Source organism: Pipistrellus kuhlii, unplaced genomic scaffold (genome assembly GCF_014108245.1).
Source record: "Pipistrellus kuhlii isolate mPipKuh1 unplaced genomic scaffold, mPipKuh1.p scaffold_m20_p_9, whole genome shotgun sequence".
Taxonomy (NCBI): Eukaryota; Metazoa; Chordata; class Mammalia; order Chiroptera; family Vespertilionidae; genus Pipistrellus; species Pipistrellus kuhlii.
This window is the reverse complement of record NW_023425595.1, coordinates 45,415,513-45,436,656: the sequence shown is the minus strand read 5'-3', so window position 1 is coordinate 45,436,656 and position 21,144 is coordinate 45,415,513. Positions and strand designations below refer to the sequence as shown.

General features: G+C 41.7%; 1 non-coding gene and 1 pseudogene across 1 annotated transcript; one reads left to right on the top strand and one right to left on the bottom strand.

Moving 5' to 3' along the window:
- Window positions 1–6,729: 6,729 nt before the first annotated feature.
- Window positions 6,730–20,031, bottom strand: LOC118713744 (annotated as a pseudogene).
- On the top strand, window positions 13,683–13,791 carry LOC118713893. The gene has a single exon (XR_004986438.1). It is a non-coding gene; the product is annotated as a U6 spliceosomal RNA (small nuclear RNA).
- Window positions 20,032–21,144: the final 1,113 nt, after the last annotated feature.

Sequence of the window (21,144 nt, the reverse complement as noted above, 5' to 3'; positions counted from 1 at the left end):
GAGAGATAGGGCAGCCTATATGCTTACAGCCCAGCAGTGTTTCCCAAAGTGTGGTATGCATACCCCCAGGGTAATGGAGAGAGTTTGGTGGGGGTACGCGTTGCACCAGAGTTTGGTGGGAATATGCACTGCTCCGTGCTTAGCTGCGCCTAATTCTACGTTCTCCTGAATACGAGGGGTACTCAGCGTTACGAAAATTATAGAAGGGGTACACATATGTCAAAAGTTTGGGAAACACTGGCTTAAAGTGAAGGGACAGAAGCAGCAAACACTTGCAAAGATATTTCAACACCAAACTCCTTTATGTAGCACATACTTGTTTTTATCCAAGTCTTGCAGTCTCTCACTGAACTTAGAAGCGATTTCTGTAAAATTCTTCACTGCAGAAAAGAGTCTGAAAGAGAAATTGGGACCTAATGGTATGGCTCTATAGCTGAAGCAAAGGGAACAAAAAAGTAAGCTGTCCTTTATATTTTACATGGTATTTACATTTTATATATTATAAGATAAGCAAGAGTGAAATTAAAAAATGCATTCACAGACATAAAGAAAGCATTTGATCGTGTAGAACAACAATAAATGGACCTCAGGTAGGTCATCATATTTTAGAGATTCAGAGAAACATACAGAAAATGAATTCTGAAAATGTGTAGCATACCAAAGGACACACTATGTTTCCATTTCTTGTGGATGTTTCATTGGGGGATAAGTGTTTGGAGGCTGAGAGAAACCATTTGAGAAAACTGAATATCTAACTTCCCTAGTAAGAGGTATACGGGTAATACATAAAACTGATCAGGTAAGAGAACGTTAGTCTGCTGAACAGAATCAAATGTGGGTAAGTTGGATAAGGGACCCATGGTATTTCACTATCAATTCTTCTAATTCTATGTGCACTTTATGAAGTTTATAATTATGTTACCTTCTCAAAAGTAAAACTATAAAATTGTCATTATCATTACCAGCATCAACAATAAAAAAGTTAAGACTTATATTATGCTATTTGTTATTATAACTTTCATGTTTGCTGATTGAAGATGCAGTCAAATAAAAATTCAAATGTTTGCAGGTATTGATATGAGATTGGTTTTGAATGGCAATGTGTTGAGACGAACCAAAGGCAATTCATACATTTCTTGTTTAAATAGCTCAGTGAATGAAATACCACTAAATAAAATGAAAGATATATTTAAGGGGGTTCATGGAAGTTTAAGTTACAAGGCTCAGGGTACCAGATGCAGGAACTGTCCCCAGTAGTAGCACCATCTTAACTATTGAGACTGTGCCCATCTGAATTTTTGGAGAGTTTATTCTAGGTTTGTGAAATATGCCATTGATATTTTTTAAAACATATTTTATTGATCTTTTACAGAGAGGAAGATACAGGGATAGAGAGTTAGAGACATTGATTAGAGAGAGACATTGATCAGCCGCCTCCTGCACACCCCTACTGGGGCTGTGCCCGCAACCAAGGTACATGCCCTTGACAGGAATCGAACCTGGGACTTTTCAGTCTGCAGGCAGATGCCTCTATCCACTGAGCCAAACCGGTTTCCCCTGCAGTTGATATTTTAATGGAGAGTCCATTGAATCTTTAGATTGCTTTGGGTAGTATAGAGATTTTAATGATGTTGATTCTACCAATCCATGAACTTTTTTATATGACATGAGGAAGATGATGCTGAAATCTGAAATCTCTCTGGAATCCATAATGTAGGAAACCATAACTGAAATAATGTTTAGAAGCACAGTGAAGGTGCATTTCACTTTACTGACCCAAAAGTATACCAATCCTGTCCACAGATCTCTAAACATCTGTATATATAAAGGCTTAAGCCACCATTACAACCAGTCAACCTAACAACCATGGTCTGGTCGCTATGATGTGCACTGACTACCCTGGAGCAGATGCTCAAGGTCACTGTGCTCCCACAGCTAACTTCCTTCCCATGGTCCCTCCCTATGGCCAACCAACCACCCAGCCTCTATTGGCCCGATTGGGACTGGGTGAGACAACCCCCACAGACCCCAAATGCTGGCCAGACCAGGCACCCCACCCATGCACGAATCCGTGCACCAGGCTCTAGTTATGGAATAATGACAAATAAATTGTCAAGAGAGTGTTCTATTGCATAATATATAAGTAACTACTCCTACATCTAGCTCCCAAGATTGCCTACCTTGTCCAGCATCTAATACCCTCTCCTGCAAAGGAAATCATATCTTGGTGATTAATAAGCCCTGATTCTAATGATCATATCTTGATATTTATATAAATAAAATCATATGGTGTATACCCTATGTGTATGATTCCTTTTGTTCAAAAGTATGCTGGTAAGATTTCCCTATATATAACAATTGTTTTTATTGTTTTATCTCAGAGTATTCCACTATATGAGTGTACCACAATTTTTTCATGCTACTGTTGATGAACTTGCTCATTTCCCGCTGGGTAATCATGAAAAGTGCTTCCATGAAAGCATTACACATATCCACTTTGTGGTCATACTATTGCTATTGGGTGTGTAACATGGACTAAAATCATTGGATCATAGTGTATTGTACTAACAAAGAGTTTGCCAAAGTGACTATACCAGTTTACTTTAAGCAATAGATGGTAGCTTTGTTTCCTCTATTCTTCTGTTACCACAGTTCCTTACCTATTTTAATATCTGTGTCATTTTGTGTTTGACAGTGTGGTTTTCATTTGCATTTATCTAATGACAAATGCATTTGAACACTTTTCATAGGCTTACCAGTATAAACTTTTTTTTTTTAGTGAAATGCCTGTTCAAATTACCCCTTCCAATATTTTTAGGTCTAGTTGACTTGTCCTTTTCTTATTAACTTTTAGAATTCTTTCCGTTCCTTCTGTTGATTCCTTTGTTGAATACAGATATGTCAAATACCTTCTCCCATTATTGCCGTGCATTTTCAATGGTGTCTCAATGCATACAAGCTACTAAAAATTGAATACATTTCAGTTTATGATTAGTAAATTATGTTCCCCATTTAGGAAAATATTCACAGTTACATGGGCATAAGCATACTACAGATTTATTTATTCATTTTCCACCTTATATTTATTGTGATTTATTTTTTAAATGTTGCATTGAATAGTGGGAAAAGACACAAATACTGTCTTTATTTACTATTAGGAATTTCAGTCTAGTAGCAATAAATAATTATCAATTTGATGAAAGTTTGTTGACTATTATGATAGGTATAACGCGCTCAGAAAGTTTGTGCTAAGAGGAACTACACAGGTCTGTGGAGTCAGGGAGGATGTCCTTTGTTGAGTTGTATAAATATTTTATATATTTTGGTTATTAACCCCATATCAGATGTATCATTGGCAAATAAGTTCTCCCAAACAGTAGGTTCCTTTTTCATTTTGATGGTGGTTTCTGCTGTGCAAAATCTTTTTATTTTGATGTAGTCTCATTTGTGTATTTTCGCCCAAGTTTCCTTTGCCCAATAGCTAAGCTTTGGCAACAGCCCAAGTGCCCATCAGTAGATGTATGGCTACAAAAGCTATGGGGTGTTTATACAATGGAATACTATGCAGCTGTGAAAACCAGGAATATCTTACCTTTTGGGATAGCATGGATGGACCTGGAGAGTATTATGCTATGTAAAATAAGCAAATCTGAGAAAGACAAGTACCACATGATCTCACTTTTTAAAAAATATATATATATTTTATTGATTTTTTTTTTTTATAGAGAGGAAGAGAGAGGGATAGAGAGCCAGAAACATTGATGAGAGAGAAACATCCATCAGCTGCCTCTTACACCCCCTCTCCCCCCGGGGATGTGCCTGCAACCAAGGTACATGCCCTTGACCGGAATCGAACCTGGGACCCTTCAGTCAGCAGGCAGACGCTTTATCCACTGAGCCAAACCGGTTTTGGCTGATCTCACTTTTTGTGTGGAATCAAAATGAATTCACCAATAAAATAACGTCAGAGCCGAAACCGGTTTGGCTCAGTGGTAGAGCGTCGGTCTGCAGACTGAAAGGTCCCAGGTTCGATTCGGTCAGGGGCATGTACGCTGGTTGCGGGCACATCCCCGGTAGGGGATGAGCAAGAGGCAGCTGGTCGATGTTTCTCTCTCATTGACGTTTCTCGCTCTCTATCTCTCTCCCTTCGTCTCTGAAAAATATCAATAAAATATAAAAAAATAACGTCAGAAGCATGAAAGAACAGAACAGGCTGACATTCATTGATGAGATTGGGGAATGAGAAGAGAAAACAAAAGAACGTATATGCATAGCCCACGCAGAGGTAGAATATGATGGTGAAGACCTGAGGGATGGGGAGTGGGTAGGGCTGAGATGCAGTATGTAAAGGGGGAAATAAGAGACATCTATAATACTATCAACAATAATATATATAAAATGAAAGACAACTTATATTTATAAATTTACTGTGGTTATGCCATTTTATTAACATGCAATTGTGTACCCTTAAATTACAATGTGCTAGGTATCACCTTGATACCTCATAGGACATTTCCTGAAATTAGTGTACACAGTTAGAAAAATCATCAAGTAAATGGCCAAAACTTAACTTCTCATGAAGCTTCCAAGCAAAGGAAAGGCTTCAGAGGGGAAGAGAAGGAGGAATAAGCTAAACTACATATGAGGGAACCATTGCCAGCATTATGGAAGCTCACAATTCCTCTGTCATAATCCAGAAACACTCCAATCTTACCCACAGGCATTTTCACATGATGAACTATAAGTGGGTGGTTAGTGTAGAGATAATATTGACCATTCGTCTTCAAGGAAAATAGAACAGATGCTTCTCTCCAATCAAAAAAGAAACGGTTATTCATTATGAGAGTATCTTTACAGACTCCCAGAATCCAACACGAGGTGTGTGGCACACCCACCTCCCAGTAATGTCTACCAGAGGTGAAGGTATGTGTTCCCCAAGTCAAAAAACTTCGCAGTCGCTGGGGTTCCCTGGACATGTTGTAATGGACAGCTGGGAACATCAGACTCTTCACATCCTCATAAATGCACATGGAGAAACTGATGGTTCCATCACTCAGGACATTATCCACTGTAGAGAGAGGCAAAAAACATGTCAATAAATGGAATTTCCATGGCCAAGGTGGCAGAGTCTCTTCATTTGCCCCTCCTCCAATGAAATCTTATCAAATAAAAGTGTAATATGCAAACTGACAATCACTCAAACACACAGGATGGCTTCCCCCATGTGGTCAAAGATAGCTGCCTCCATGTGGACACAACATGTCTTCAACAAGATGGCCAGCAGAGGAAGGCAGTTGGGAGGGACCAGGCCTGTAAGGGAGGGCAGTTGGGGGCAATGAAGCCTGCAGGGGAGGGCAGTTAGGGATGACCAGGCTGGCAGAGGAGGGAAGTTGTGGGTGACTGGGCCTGCAGGGAAGGACAGTTGGGGAGGCCTCAGGCCTTCAAAGGAGAGCAGTTGGGGATGACCAGGCCTGCATAAGAGGGCAGTTAGGGGTGACCAGGCCTGCATAAGAGGGCAGTTAGAGGTAATCAGGCTGGCAGGTAGAAGCAGTTAGGAGCAATCAGGAAGGCAAGCAGGCAAACAATTGGGAGCCAGCAGTCCTGGATTGTGAAAGGGATGTCCAATTGCCCATTTAGGCAGTCAGACATCCCGCAAGGTGTCTGGAGAGGGTGCAGGCTGGACAGAGGGACACATGCCCCCCATGCATGAATTTTGTGCACTAGGTCTCTAGTACAAAATAATGACAGCAAAGAGAGTGGAGACTGGTTCATCTACAAAGAACAATGATTATCACTACGTTTACCCAGAAGTCCTTCACAGTACACAGAAGAAGAAAACAAAACATCCGTGCATGTCATGAAGACTGTGACAGGGTGAAGCAAAGATTTAATGTCAACCTCTGGGTAGTTTGTTTCAGGTCACACATAAAACCTTTCTTTCCTTTAGAAATATCATCTTGTGTTGATTGTCCTATTAATAAATAGACAGCACTTTGCTATTATGTGGGTTGTTATTGGAGTATAAGTGGCACCTGTTACTTTTTCAAGAATATAAATATTTGATTGAATTACATATTATAGATAAATTAGTAATTTCTGAAGAGAGTGCTTTGGGTTTTCATTATCTGTTCAGACCCTGCATTAAGTTTAATCTCAATTTCAGTTCTGGGGTTTAGACCTGCTCTCTACTATGAGCCTAATGTGATTGGAATGTGGTCACAGATTTTTCTCTGCCAGTGGTTTTGAGATTGTTCTAACAGCACTAAAATTATTCTGCTTATGGCAGTTTCAGTCCTTTTTTGGACTTTCTGATTTTATAAATAATAAATTTTCTTAGTGCAATGCATGATGAATGCACTTACAATGTATAACAGATTTAAATCCATCAGTGTCATATTTAAACATTCAAAAGTGGGATAACTGAGTAAACATACAATATTGATGGCTACTTTGAGAACTAAATATTCTTTCTCCTCGTGACCACATGGTCAACCTCATTGTTCTTCTTTTCCTCTGTGTATACCAAATGTCAATAAAAATGGGAATCTTGCTTTCATTTTCAATATAAGTTGCAAAGTTCATTGTGATATGACTACACAAGGGAAGAAGATGTAATTTTAGAAACTGATGGACTGCCTTCATGTCAGAAAAGATAAAGTTATAAAAGAAAAAGAACCTATAAAACTAAAAACCACAAAGAAACTGAGGCCTAATGCCACAGGCAAGCTCTTACCTCTGAACCTGTTCAGCAAGTCCAGGAGTCCAGTGCAGCACCTGGAAGCGAGGACCAGATTCACCGGTTGAGGCACTTGATTCCTGACCAATTCGGTCCTGTGAAAAATGACGTCAGTAGCATTTGGAGGAAAATGTTAGTCACAAAACCAGTCTAAATATCATAGCTTTTAATCCAATATATTTCATCAGGATCCTCTCATTCTGAGTTAATGAAGTATATACATTAGAGTCTATCCTTGTGGAGATATAAGAAATGTTACCTTCTTTTCTAAATTTATAAATTATTTCCAGTGCCAACTTCCCCATCTTCTGAGATATTATTGCATTTCTAAAATGACTGAGAATCATTTCCTCCATCTACTCCACCTCAGGGAATGCAAACCCCTGGGTATCTGACAGGGAGTAGAACATCCAGGCAGAGACTTTGGGACTTGAGTTTCAAGTCCTCACCAATGAAATATTTAGAGTCTGAAAGGGGAGAGTCCACAGAGCCAGACAGCTCTCTCTCTCTCTCTCTCTCTGTCTCTCTCTCTCTCTCTCTGTCTCTCTCTCTTTTCTTAAGCAAGAACACCTAACTCCCACCTGGCAGCTCGGTTCCTGAAGGTCTAACTTCTTAGGAGCCACCAGGAGGTCATTCCCCCTGAGGTTTGACCTGCAATGATGGAACAGGCTGAGTCATTGCTAGTCCTGGGAACAAAATCAATCCACATATTTATAGCAAAGTTCCCGATTTCCTGTCCTTTTCATCTTCCTACTGTGCAGTGTAAGGTACCTTTTTCTGTGATACCTTCAAAAAAACACTCCAGTACTGTTTATTATGCTAAATAGGGAGAAGATAGGGGAGAGGGGCTGGAAGAAAACTCAGACACTCAGATGTTTTCAGTACATATGAATTCAGCCACATGAAAAGGAAACTTCTGAGACCAGAAGGCCGCAGGACCACTTTTGAAAGAAACCAGAAAATAGCTGCAGAGGAAAATACTTCTAGCTTAAAATATGTACAGCACCCTCATCAAGAAGAGAATGACTTTCTCATAAAATATTAGTGTACTGTCAGAATGGCCAACATCAACAAATCAACAAACGACAAGTGTTGGCGAGGTTGCGGAGAAAAAGGAACCCTCGTGCACTGCTGGTGGGAATGCAGACTGGTGCAACCACTGTGGAGAACAGTGTGGAGTTTCCTCAAAAAACTGAAAATGGAACTCCCATTTGACCCAGTAATCCCACTTCTAGGAATATATTCCAAGAAACTAGAAACACCAATCAGAAAGGATATATGCACCCCTATGTTCATAGCAGATGATTGGATCCAAAAACTATGGTACATTTACACAATGGAATACTATGCTGCCATAAAAAAGGAATTCTCATCATTTGCAGCAACCTGGATGGAATTGGAGAACATCATGCTGAGTGAAATAAGCCAATCAATGAAAGAGAAACACCACATGTCCTCACTCATTTGTGGATAACAAAGAGCATTATAAACTGATGAACCAAAAGATAGATATAGAGACAGTATATCAACAAGTAGACTGTCAAATTACAGTGGGGAGGGGAGGAAGACCTGGGGGAGATAACAGATCAACCGAAGGACTATTATACATGCATATAAGTACAACCAATGGACACAAAACTCTGGGGAGGGAGGGGATGTGTGGGAGGGAAGAAGGGAGGGGGGCAAAAAAAATCAATAAAATATATAAAAAAATAAAAATAAAAATAAAATAAAATAAATATTAGTGTAAACTCACTTTTCTAACACAGTTCCCAACTCCTGCAAAACAAACAGAAAAAAAAGGTAAACATGCAAATTATGTCCTTTTACATATTTTCTAGAGTTTGTTTTCATCATGTACTTTTTCCTATTCCCCTTTAAGGAACAATCGGAGGCCATTTTAATAATGGCACTTAAACTAAAACACACAGAGCTTCCCCAAGGTGTTCTGAGGATGGGAGGAGGTCAGGCAGAGAAGTGAAGTGATGCAACCAGGTCTAGGTTTCCAATATCACTCATTTGTCCTGTTATTCCCCAGGAGAGATCTGACAATTTATAACGATGAAAGCAAAACAGGGCATCCAATGAGAAATAGAGAGATCTGTAAAACTGATTGCCAAATTCTAGAAATCTTGTCTAGGCAAGGGTCAAAACCTCAAAGTTGCTTTTACTTCAATAGCAGAGAGTGACAGTGGATTAATGGAATGCAAATAATGAATGACCACAGCAAAGTTAATGTTGCCCTTCTCTGAAATTGACTGAATTTGGATAATCCGTCTATGGAGAAGGTGATTCAGATGACACTGACATCACTTTATCCTATGTCAGCTACATAGGCAAAGACCTCCCAAAGAAAATAAGCGACTGACTGGATAAACACGATGATGAGAGTCCAGGAGCATAATCACTTAGTTGAAGGTAATGGTAAATGCAGGCATCATAGCCACATTGTCCATAATATGATTCCCCTCTCTGAGGATGGATCCTCCCCTCTCACCTGGAGCATCTCCACATCTGGCTTGTGGCACATGCTCATCTGCTCTCTAAACATTTCTTTCAGGCTCTCTGTGTGTTGGGTCATTCTGACTTGGCTTTCTTGCAGTTTCTGGATGATCTCATTTGCTTCTCTCTCCATTGCGTTCACATAGAGTTGCTCCTCCTCATAGAGAAATTGATGAATTTTCTGATATTCTGCTTTGATCATCACCTTCCTAAGGGCCACGTACACCTGCACAGATAAAGGGATAAAGAGATTAAACATTCTCACTCTAAAGAGATTGTCAAACTTCCACTTTTTTCTTAATTTCATCAAGAAAATATTTGAGAAGCTTTTTGCCTCATACCTCAAAGTGTCTTGAATATTTGCAAAGCCTTTTGTACACCCTGACCCTATGTTCCTGGTCCCTTTCCTGTTAAATCAAGCCCTCTACAGGGTCCCAGACTAGCCCACCTGATGTTACTTAGTGGTTGGGTGTCCACCTATGAACCAGGAGATCAGGTTCAATTTAGGTCAGGACACATACTGGGCTTTAGGGCTGAATCCCCTGCAGGGGATATAAGGAAGGCAGAGATGATTCCCTCTCATCATTGATATTTTTATCTCTTTCTCCCTTCCTCTCTGAAATCATCCTCATGCATGAAATCACACTGCATGCATTGTTTTAAACCATATATACTGTAGATTTGGCCACTATATTTATAATTGCTGATATATATTTTTAAACAACTCCTTTTTCCTGGGGAGAAGCTATTATTCTTTAACCATTATTCTTTACCTCCAATGTACCTAAAACTATAAGGCAGCATTTCTCAATCTGCATAAATATGTAGAAGTAAAATTAAGCAGAACTTGTTCATTCTTACCTCCAATGATTTGACTTTCCCAGCTTCTAGCTTCACTTTGTTTTGCATTTCTTGAGACATATTCCACAAGGAGTCCATTCTCTTGAGAAGTTCCTCCTGCAAAATAACCATGAGCTTTAGTGACATATAAAATGGTTATTGTAAATTTTATCCTCTTTTTTTATGGTTAAAGGCAGATGTTGAAAGCACTGTCACCTTGAGTTAGAATGAAGAGGTCTGATCTCTTCCCATTAATCTGATTTGATTCCCCTATTTGGATGATCAGAGGTGACAGAGACATATAATCAGAAGTTTGGGGAGACCTTACAGACCATTTCTTGAGAAATTGGCACCCAGATTTTCATGGATACTGACTATGAAGAAGTTAGACTTGCATCAGAAGCCAGTGTTCCTGGTACTAGCCACCTTCCTCCACAATAGCACCAATATATTTGGACAAAATATCCAAATAAATCTACCTTAGTAAAAGCTCAGCACAGCTCTGATTATAGCATCCAAGTTGACCCACAGCATTGCCAGGATACACTTATAATGTTGAATTTTGCATTGAAACCTTACCAGCTCCACCAGTTCCATTATCATCAATCAACTTCCTTTTCATTATTATCTTCTTTCTCTCCCTTAGGAGCCTACATCTACCAAATTGCATGAGAGGCACCACTTACCCTGTATTCCTCAGCAGCCTGTTGTGTTAAGCTGTGGCTGTGAGCCACATGGTTTGGGGAATCAGAGCAGTGCCTACAGAATAGTTTCTTTTCAACGTCACAGAAGAGCCTCTTTGCTGCTTTGTGTGGCACACAAAACTGCTCCTCGGAGCTGTCGACAGAGCCAGCTCTGGCCCATCTCGCTAGGGAAGCCAGTCTGCTGAGTGGGATGCTGGTTTTGAAATCGGGCTTCTCTGACACTTGTCTGCAGTGCGGGCAGTGCTTGGGAATCTGGGCCGAATCCCAGCTGAGGTACAGGCAGGGGCGGCAAAAGCTGTGCCCGCAGTCTAAGGTGACCGGGTCTAGAAAGTAGTTCATACAGATGGGGCAAGTGAGTTCCGCCAGCAAGCCTGACAAGGTGTGTGACTCCATGTCTCTGAAACTGAAATAAAGACAGACAGATTGAGAAAGGGAGATACATAAAGTTATTCTTCCTCCCAAATGAAGAAAAATTAAAAAAAAAAATACATTTGGATAAAGGTATGTCTGCTTGAGCTCTCTACCTATTAGCTTGGTATCTATTCTACCCTTTAATTTAACTCCACTAGAAACCTAAACGTAACAAATCTAGACACGTTGGGTTTGTGCTAAGATATAAATGAGAAAATGACACAAGAGAGTCCTCAGCATGCTTTTTGTTTAAAATAAACAACTATCTGGGCCCTGTCTGGTAGGCTCAATTAGAGCGCCATACCGACACACCAAGGTCTGGGGTTTGATCCCTGGTCAGGGTATATACAAGAATCAACCAAGGGATGAACAAATAAGTAGAACAACAAATCGATGTTTCACTTTCTCTATCCCTGTTTCTCTCTTTCTATAAAATCGATGAATTTTTAAAAATAAACTAAGATAAACCATGATCTCAATATTACCTCACTTAGTGTTTGGTTCACTAGAGCATATACAGACTATAAAATTAATGAACCATTTTCTCTTTTTGTCTCTGATTCCATGACTTTAAATAAGCACTCCCTTAATATCTATGCTAATAGTCTCTATTGTGCCCTAGTCAAACAGACTAGTTTAGTCAAAGTGTTGACGGTAACTTTGAACTTAAACAGTTGGATAATAAAACTCTTCCTTTTAAACAAGAAAACATAAAACTTTCTGTTATATCTTGTTCAAGAAAATGAAATTTTCCAAGTCAGTTGATTTAGTCCATCATAGCACCTTCACATTTTGAATTGGTCAATGTGCAAGCTACAGTAATAATCCGCAAAAAGTAACCACTTGTTTTTTGTTTTTTTTCTGTTTTTAAATAATGCCTTAACGGGTGAGGTGCAATTGGTTGGAGTGTTGTTTCATATACAAGAGGGTAGTGGGTTTGATTCCCAGTCCCAGTGGATGCCCAAGTGGTGGGTTCTATACCCAGTTAGGGTGCATTCTAGAAGCAGCTGATCCATGTTTATCTCACATCTGTGTTTCTCTCTCTCTCTCTCCATCTCTCACTCTCCTCTTAAATCTCTCTGCAATCAATTTAAAAAAATGAGAAAATAAACAACATGAGATATTGTCTCTATACTAGAAAATCCAGAGATGCAGTCAATGGAAGCATGACTGGCTCATTTTTATTTCTGATGTCTCCCATTATATCCATCTCCACTCCCTGGGAAGCCCTAGAGTTGTTCAGATCTATTTCAAAGTTTCCAAATGAAGGCTGGAAAGTTTAGGTTTTAAGGAAAAAACAAAAAAGACCTTAACAAGGTTTTTCTAATTAATTGCACATGTACTTATAGGTTAATATATATGAAGACTTATATGTATGCATTGTGTTGAATATTATTGGTAGTTTTAGATTTCCACAATTGCACACACACACACACAAAAAAAAGAGAAATCTCTTTTAAGACGAAAATAAAATTCCAGTAGCAAATGGTAATAAAATAAAAATAAACAAGTAATCTTTTATAGCAAATATCAATATATTACAAGTGCTCTAATCTGAGGTACTTTAAATATTGATATCATTTCTATTAACTAAGAAATCTACTTGTTTGCTTGAAGTACTTTCAAGCATGCCAACAGGTAAATTAAAAGTATTTGTATAGGAGAACCTCGGCATGAAGACATTTACTTTAAATTCTATCCTCATCTGAGTTTATAAGCGGTCTTACCTCTGAAAGTTCTGTGGATGTCAGGATTAGTAGAAACTCTCTGCGCTCAATTCAAGGCTCCAACCTCAGTCAGTCTACCCTGGAGAAGTGAAGTGGCTCTGGAAATATGGGCCTTTTATACTCACCTAAGGCCACACCCACTTGCTGATATCCGATTATGGCTTAAAAGGAATTAATCAATTGAATGGATTATACCAATAGTAGATTGGCTCATTAAATTTAGAATTTATAGAAAACTAACCTGGGGGTTAACACCCTAAAAGAATGTAAATGTGTTTTGTGATAAGATTCATGAAACTTTCAAATATGCAATAAAGTATTATTAACTATCATCATCTTATAGATGCTGTAGAAAATCATTTTTAAAAAATATATTTTATTGATTTTTTACAGAAAGGAAGGGAGAGGGATAGAGAGTTAGAAACGTTGATGAGAGAGAAACATCGATCAGCTGCCTCCTGCACACTCCCCACTGGGGATGTGCCCCCAACCAAGGTACATGACCTTGACCAGAATCAAACCTAGGACGCTTGTGTACGCAGCCAGTCGCTCTATCCACTGCACCAAATCCTTAGGGCTAGAAAATCATTTTTAACAGAGGTGCCATGTTATTTGTATTTTGTTGACACCTATCACAAGTTAGCAAATCAGTGATGCCCTGGCCATGTAATTTATTTTCCTAAATGATCAAATCTTTGGGAATTTAGCTCTGATTTTATGAAAGTAATCTGACTTTTTGTAAATATCTAAATAAAATTTACCTTGTTCCTGGCTTTGGAACATATATGCTAATATTGGAATGATACATAAAAGATTAGCATGGCCCGTGGGCAAAGATGACATGCAAATTCATGAAGCATTCCATATTTTTTAAACATATTTTATTGATTTTTTTTTTTTTTTACAGAGAGGAAGAGAGAAGGATAGTTAGAAATATTTTTTTAAATCAATCTTTATTGTTCATATTATTACAAAGGTTCCTCATTTCTTCCCCCCTCCACCAAATTCCCACCCCACTCTCCACCCCCTCTCCACCCCCCATTGTCCTCATCCATAGGTGCACAGTTTATGTTCAGTCTCTTCCTCCCTCCCTTTCCCCGAGAACAGTCAGTCCACTCCCCTCCCATATGGCCAACTCTACTACAATGAACAGCTATTATTGTTCATCAGGTTTTTCAATCTCCTTTTTTTTTAATTAATAAACTTTTACACTTCTAAGAATAAATTTTAAAATCTAATAATTTTAAACCTTGTTTTTTTTTTTTCTGCCCTGGGAGTTGAGAGCAAACTTGTTTACATGTAAGATTGCCCTTAGGTTATCAAAAGGTGTAGCCATTCAAGTGTAAATGGACACATTGTTTAAACATAGCTGCTGATTGGAATTGGATTACCTGTTCTGGGTGGGAAGGGCTTGTCATTCCCTTTCTCCATTAAAATTAAGGTGTTAGCTTTAAAACCTCTTTGGGCAAGAGACCTTAAACTTTCAGAACTTTAAACCATTCAGATAGCAAATAAGTTACTTAGCATTTTCTCAAATCAATAACACCTCCACATGCCCAAGGATACACCCCACACAAAAGACATTTCCAAATAGATCAACCAACCTCATCCAGGCCTCATACAAGGCACTCACAGATCAACACCCCAGCACTATACTAACTCAACACATCCAGATCTAAGCCTTCATCACTTAATTCAGCAGACCCTCAAGTTTCCCCAAAAGTTTCCAGCCATGTCTGAGAGGCAGCCTTGGGGTGGGGGCAGGAGAGGAGCGAGCTGTTCCTGGCCTGGCTGCTTCGGGCCTGGCCTCTGTTGCTCTGGTCCGTTCCACAACCAGCTGCTCCGGGTCTGGCCACTGCCGCTCCTGACCTGGCTGCTCCGGGCTTGGCTGCTGTTGCTCTGGGCCTGGCTGCACCCAACTCAGCTGCGCTGGGCCCGGTTGCTCCGGGCCCGGCCACTCCGGGCCTGGCTGCTCCCAGCCTGGCAGCTGCTGCTCCGGGCCTGGCCACACCGGGCCTGGCCGCTCCCAGCCTGGCAGCTGCTGCTCCGGGCCTGGCTGCTCCGGGCTTGGCTGCTGCTGCTCCGGGCCCGGCAGCTCCCTATCTGGCTGCTCTGGGCTTGGTTGGTACTGCTCTGGGCCTGGCTGCTCCCGACCCGGCTGCTCTGGACCCGGCTGCTCTGGGCCTGGCCGCTCCAGGCCTGGCCGCTCCCAGCCTGGCAGCTGCTGCTTTGGGCCTGGCTGCTCCCAACCCGGCTGCTCTAGGCCCGGCTGCTCTGGGCCCAGCTGCTCCGGGCCCGGCCGCTCCGGGCCTGGCCACTCCCAACCTGGCTGCTCTGGGCCTGGCTGCTCTCGACTTGGCTTCTCTGGGCCCGGCTTCTCCAGGCCCGGCCACTCCGAGCTTGGGTGATCCTGGACTGGCCACCCTGGGCTTGGCCGCCTCTGCCTCAGGCCTGGCTGCCACTGCCCCAGGTCTGGCTGCTCCAGGCCTGGCTGTTGCTGCTCTGGTTCTGGCTGCTGCTGCTCTGGGGCCTGGTTGTTGCTGCTCAGGGCCAGGCTGCCACTGCCTTGTGCCTGGCCACTCTAGGCCTGGCCACCACTGTTCCAACATTCTGTCCTTTTTTTTAAAAAAAAAAAAAAAAAAAAAAAAAAAAAGCATTTATGTTGCAGTGTTGGCTGCTGAGTTGAGTTCTGACTTAGTCTTCAATTTTTCAAGATCTTCTTTGTATTCTTTCTTAAGTAATTTTACTATCTTTTGCTCTCACTTGATTTCTTCACATTGAAAACTTCTTCGGTTTCTTCCTCCTTGTCCTGGAAGCTCAGCAGGTTGTCCTGTGGCACCCCTTTGTTCTCTGCCAGCTCCTGCACTGCTTCAGCCTGTTGCCAGGGTTGGCGCCACCCAGGAAGCGGCCCCGGGCCTCGGCTCCATGGCCCATGCTCAGCGCGACTTCGGGGGCTCTGCTTTTTGCCGCTCCCCTGGGGTTCCGCCTCACAGCCCTGTCTCCCCCTGCCCGAGCCTGGGTCTTCAGGGTCTGGCCCATAACTGGGGCTCAGCGCTGCCAGTTCTGGGGTTCAGCCCAGGCCGGGGGTTTTATTTCCTTCCTGCTAGGGAATGCCTGGCGGGCCCCCAGCCTTCTCCTCCTCTCCGGCTCCGTCCTCTCTGCACGCACGTGCGCGCGCACAACATGTCTCCGTACCTTAGGCTTTTTCAGCTCCTCTGATTTTCCTTCTGGTTTTCTCTTTCCTTCTTGTTGTAGAATTTTCAGTCAGTCGACTACCTGTAGCTCTGAGCAATGTCCACTCTACATTTTAGTTGTATTCCGTTGAAATTGTTGTGTGCTGCTGCGGTTAGGTGTATACCTGAGCAGCCATCTTGGATCCTCCAGTTCTTTCTTCCTACGAGAGTTAGAAATATTGATGAGAGAAACTTCAGCTGCTTCCTGCACCCCTCCTACTTGTGATATGCTTGCCTGCAACCAAGGTACATGACCTTGACCAGAATGAACCTGGGACCTTTTAGTTTGCAGGCCGACGCTTTATCCACTGAGCCCAACAAGTTAGGACACATTTCATATTTTTGAATGAATGAATGAATGAATGAATGAAGCTCACCTTTTAAAAACTATTGAAAAACAAACTTTAAAAGCCATCAAAGCCCACATATTCTAAAAAGAGTTGAAGTAGCTGCCCTCTTAATCGGTTTATAGAAATGTAAATTAACCTAAGGTTCACTAACCAGGAATGGCACTTCACACAATGTTTCCTGAGGAGACCAAGGAATAGAAAAGGAATAATGCATATCCTATGAAGGTACATGTACATATGTAAAGGAGAATGTTTACTAAGTTAATTCTGAGAAATGCCTCAAGCATTACTCAATATGTTGCCAGTCATTTACATAACATATAGAGAAAGAATGTCTACTGTTCTAATTTTTTAGACCATATCAACTATGTGGGTAGTCTGTTCCATGGTGCTGACCCTTACAGGGACTTGTCCAACCTTCCTTTGCAATATTATTTTTCTGGATTTGTGATTATGTCACATCGCATTTTAAAATTCTATCATTTGAACCCTGCAATCTTATTCCTTCTTTAAATAATAAATACAGAAGCTAAGCCATCCTAAGTTTTGCTAGGTAGCATAGTAACTACAACAACGTGTAAAGATAAAAATATAAAAAGTGAAATCTAATAGGATGTTGAGAAAAGGCATTATTTGTTAGGCTTAAAAATATATTAGTGCCAAAACTGGTTTGGCTCAGTGGTTAGTGCATCAGCCTGCTGACTGAAGGGTCCCAGGTTTGATTCTGGTCAAGGGCATGTACCTTGGTTGCAGGCACATCCCCAGTGGGAGGTGTGCAGGGGGCAACTGATTGATGTTTCTCTCTCATCGATGTTTCTAACTCTCTATCCTTCTCCCTTCCTCTCTGTAAAAAAAATCAATAAGAATATATTTTTAAAAGATACTAGTATTTTAAATAGCAGACACTTTGGGGGGAAAAAAACAAACAAAAAACAGAGGGACCAAAAGTTATTTTCAAAAGAACATTAATGCTCTGTAATGCCTTGAGTTTCCCTTGTACCAAGTCAGTAAAAAGGGATCTTCAAATGACTTCACATGGCAGGATGGGGACAGGGTAGAGACAGGGTGGGGATGCTGTGAGAATCCAGGCGGAAGCAGCACTTTGAACTAAAACAAGGATTTTAACAAGATCAGTGCAAAGCTCCTTTCATAGTTTGGCACCTTCACACCCTTAGGAGAGTGGCCTGACTTTGCTACTAGCAACCACTGATGAATTCCAGTTGACATGATTAGAGGGAAAAGTTGGTGAGTGTTTCTAGCAGAAGGTGAACGAGTTACAACATTGGTTTCAGGACTCTTTGGATATCTAGAGAAAGATGTGAACAGATACTTAGGAAAAACAGCCCCCATCAGGTTCACCTGGTCATCTGCTTTTCAGCTGATAGGAGCCACTGTTGACTGGAAATTCCAGAACTGACCCTAAGCCAGTTATGAACCTGGCGTCCTCAATATGCTGGTAGCACAGCCTGAAGGCAGGAGCTTCAAGCTCTATCAGGACTGGGGTTTCAGGCAAACATTGGAAAGTATGTTGTGGCATCTTCAGATGCTATTTCATATCTCTTCAGAGCACAGTAAATTCTAGCATTATCTCCTAAAAGGTCAGTTATGCAAATACTTTCTGCTCACTAGCATACTTGGGATTCAATGGAAAATATTTCAGAGGTTTTACTAGGTCAAATGGGAGTTCAATTTATAATTTTTCTGTGGAAACTCCAGTAACTCCACTCATAGAAATATAGCCCAAGAAACATGAAACATCAATGAGAAAGAACATATGCACCACTATGTTCATAGCAGCACAATTTACCATAGCTAAGATTTGGAAACAGCCTAAGTGCCCAGCAGCAGATGAGTGGATTAGAAATCTGTGGTACACCTACACAATGGAATAGAATGCTGCTGTACAATAGAAGGAACTCTTACCAATTGCAAATCATGGACGGCTCTCAGAGCATAAAGGAGTTCAGCTTGCATCCTAGCTTCTGTAAGAAGCAGATTAACATGAACCTCCTCGGAGTGTTTGAACTGCCTCCAGAAGCTATCATACATTTTTTTTTTTTTTTTGGTAACCTTTTCAGGAGTGCAAGCAATAGTTTTGATATAAACTCTAAAGCTACAATCCAATAGCTGGTTAATTTCACCAGTCCTAGTCATCATATCTTATTCCAAACATGCTGTGAATATAGTTCCAAATAGCCCATCTGATATTGAGGAATCAACATCTTTGTGCATTGTTATTGTATTATAAATAAGATTGTAAGCAATGTGAATTTTTTTTTTAATCAATCAACTGTTTCACATCTGGATAAATGTGATTTACCAAAGAATAAGCCTGGTTTCCTACCAATAGTCCTGAACTCAAAATGTTGGAACGTGCATCCCATATCTAGAGAAATCTTTATAGCTATAACTATTATCCTCAAAGTAAGGAGCTATATATCTTGCTGGCATAACTTCATCATCATCTAAAGAGAAGACAAACATGTTCTCCTTTTTTCCTATTTCAAAACACGAGGCTATCTCTTCCTGATGTGCCTTCTTCTTCATCTCTACATTCCACATTCCTCTAATTCCCTCATCTTGTCCATGAGGGCTTTGACCTCAAAGAAGGAATCACTTATCAGAACATTTCCCTCTGTGTTGACCTGACTCTCCTCCACAACGTGATTGCCATTTGTAATGTCATGGGTGCAGTAGTTATTAACAGAAGGAGGTCTCAATGTGTGACCACCATCACAATGAATTTCTGGACTGATTGATTCCACAGCCAAATGTGAACGAGGCAAGAGAATGATAGTGTGTGAGTTGAACAAATGCATGCACCAGTTCTGCAAGGGACCAGCTGTGCTCTTCAGCTTTTAAAAGTCGCTCAATGTGTCTTTTAGTAATAAGCCAAGGGCTAACAATTTGATAAGTTCTCCTAAATTTTGAAGAGGATTCTCTAAGCCATTAAGCCACTTGGAGTCCCCACCAACATAAAGGAAATCATTTACATGGAGGTTCACCAAGTAGGAGCACTGATATCTTGCTGCAGCCATTATTCCAATGTAGTGCTGGGAATGCAGGGGTAATGGCCCATCCATTTGCAGGAGATAGTGTTGAGTTTATAAGAAACTTTCCAAATACTGTGGGTGAAAAACCCTCTCTCATTAATGTTATCCAAAGCAGCAAAGGAGTCTGCAAATAAAGCATGCATTTGTGCGTCTTCACTCCCCACCTGAAGAATCTCCTTTTCTGGGCTAAATCTGCTTGGTGTGTGTCCCAGTGGTCGAGGAATTCTAATTCCAAGTTCCTGGACGCTCTTCAAAATAAACTCGCTTTTCTCTCTTACACCTTTAAAGGGACACCTCTTTGAAAGCATAAGCAGGTGAGCAAGAAGCTTATTCAACCCATCCAAAGAACCAGCCTCTGAAAGCCTGTCTGATGGACCATAGGTGTCTCTTTCACTAAACGAAGATACTAAGTTTTTCTCAAAATGATTTGCCTGTTTTCCAGTGCTGTCATTCTAGTAAATGAATCTCTACTGCACAGCCCATCATCCTATCTCACTTCATTCTCTCCTTCAGCCATGACAATTGGAGATTTTTAAATATATATATATATATTATTGATTTTTTTACAGAGAGGAAGAGAGAGTTAGAAACATTGGTCAGCTGCCTCTTGCACACCCCCTACTGGGGATGTGCCCACAACCAAGGTACATGCCCTTGACGGGAATCGAACCCGGTACCCTTCAGTCCTCAAGCCGACACTCTATCCACTGAGCCAAACCGGTTTCGGCACAATTGGAGATTTTTCTTTGCAGTCTTCAGTTACTTCTCAGCATGTTCCCAAAAGCACTTTATATTTTTTAAACGAGAAATGTAAGAATAGTGTCAGAGAAATCGAATCTTCATGAAAGCATACGTCCCGGTGACATGTGGAACCAGAGTGTCTTTTCTATACATGGCTTTCAAGCGAACTGCAAGACAGAGCTCACCCTTTCCTGCTACACGAAGGGGAGCAGTCTTTTCTGATCAGACTCAAAAACCTAAGTCTGGAAGTGGAAACCTCGCAGTGCTGCCTTTGCTGGACAGGGAAGCGTTCGCCTCTGTCTTGCAGGGTCAGCGCATATTCTCACGCGGCGGAGCTGTCAAATCCGTGCTCTGCCCAAAAAGGCTGGTACCAGTTGAGCTCCCTCCAGCCATTACAGGAGGGGGGGTGGGGGGGGGATTGTCTAGCAGCTGCCAGGCTCTCAGGAGCATTGGGGCCCCACCTGGTGCCCTCCTCAGCAGGCCCCGCCCCGCCCTCCCCACCCTCCCCGCCCTCCCCACCCTCCCCGCACAGGGCCTGATGCTAGCTGGAAGCCTGCTAGGAAGGCTGGCCTACCCTGGTGTCATAGGCTGCGCTGCTGCGGCCCAAAGATCCCGGGGTGGGGAGGGGCAGAAGCGGGGAGGGGGGGGGGGCGGAGCGGAGCGGAAGGCTGGCAGCCTCTGGCAGTGGCCATCTAGACAGCAACGTAGCAACATAGAAGGAAAGCGTCTCCCGCCCCATCGCTGCCAGCCCCTTGGGTAGATGCCTTTTCTTTTCCGACGTCTGCATCCTCGCCCACCGCCCGCTAATCCAGACAGACGCCAGGCCGCCCTGCAATCCCCTAGCATG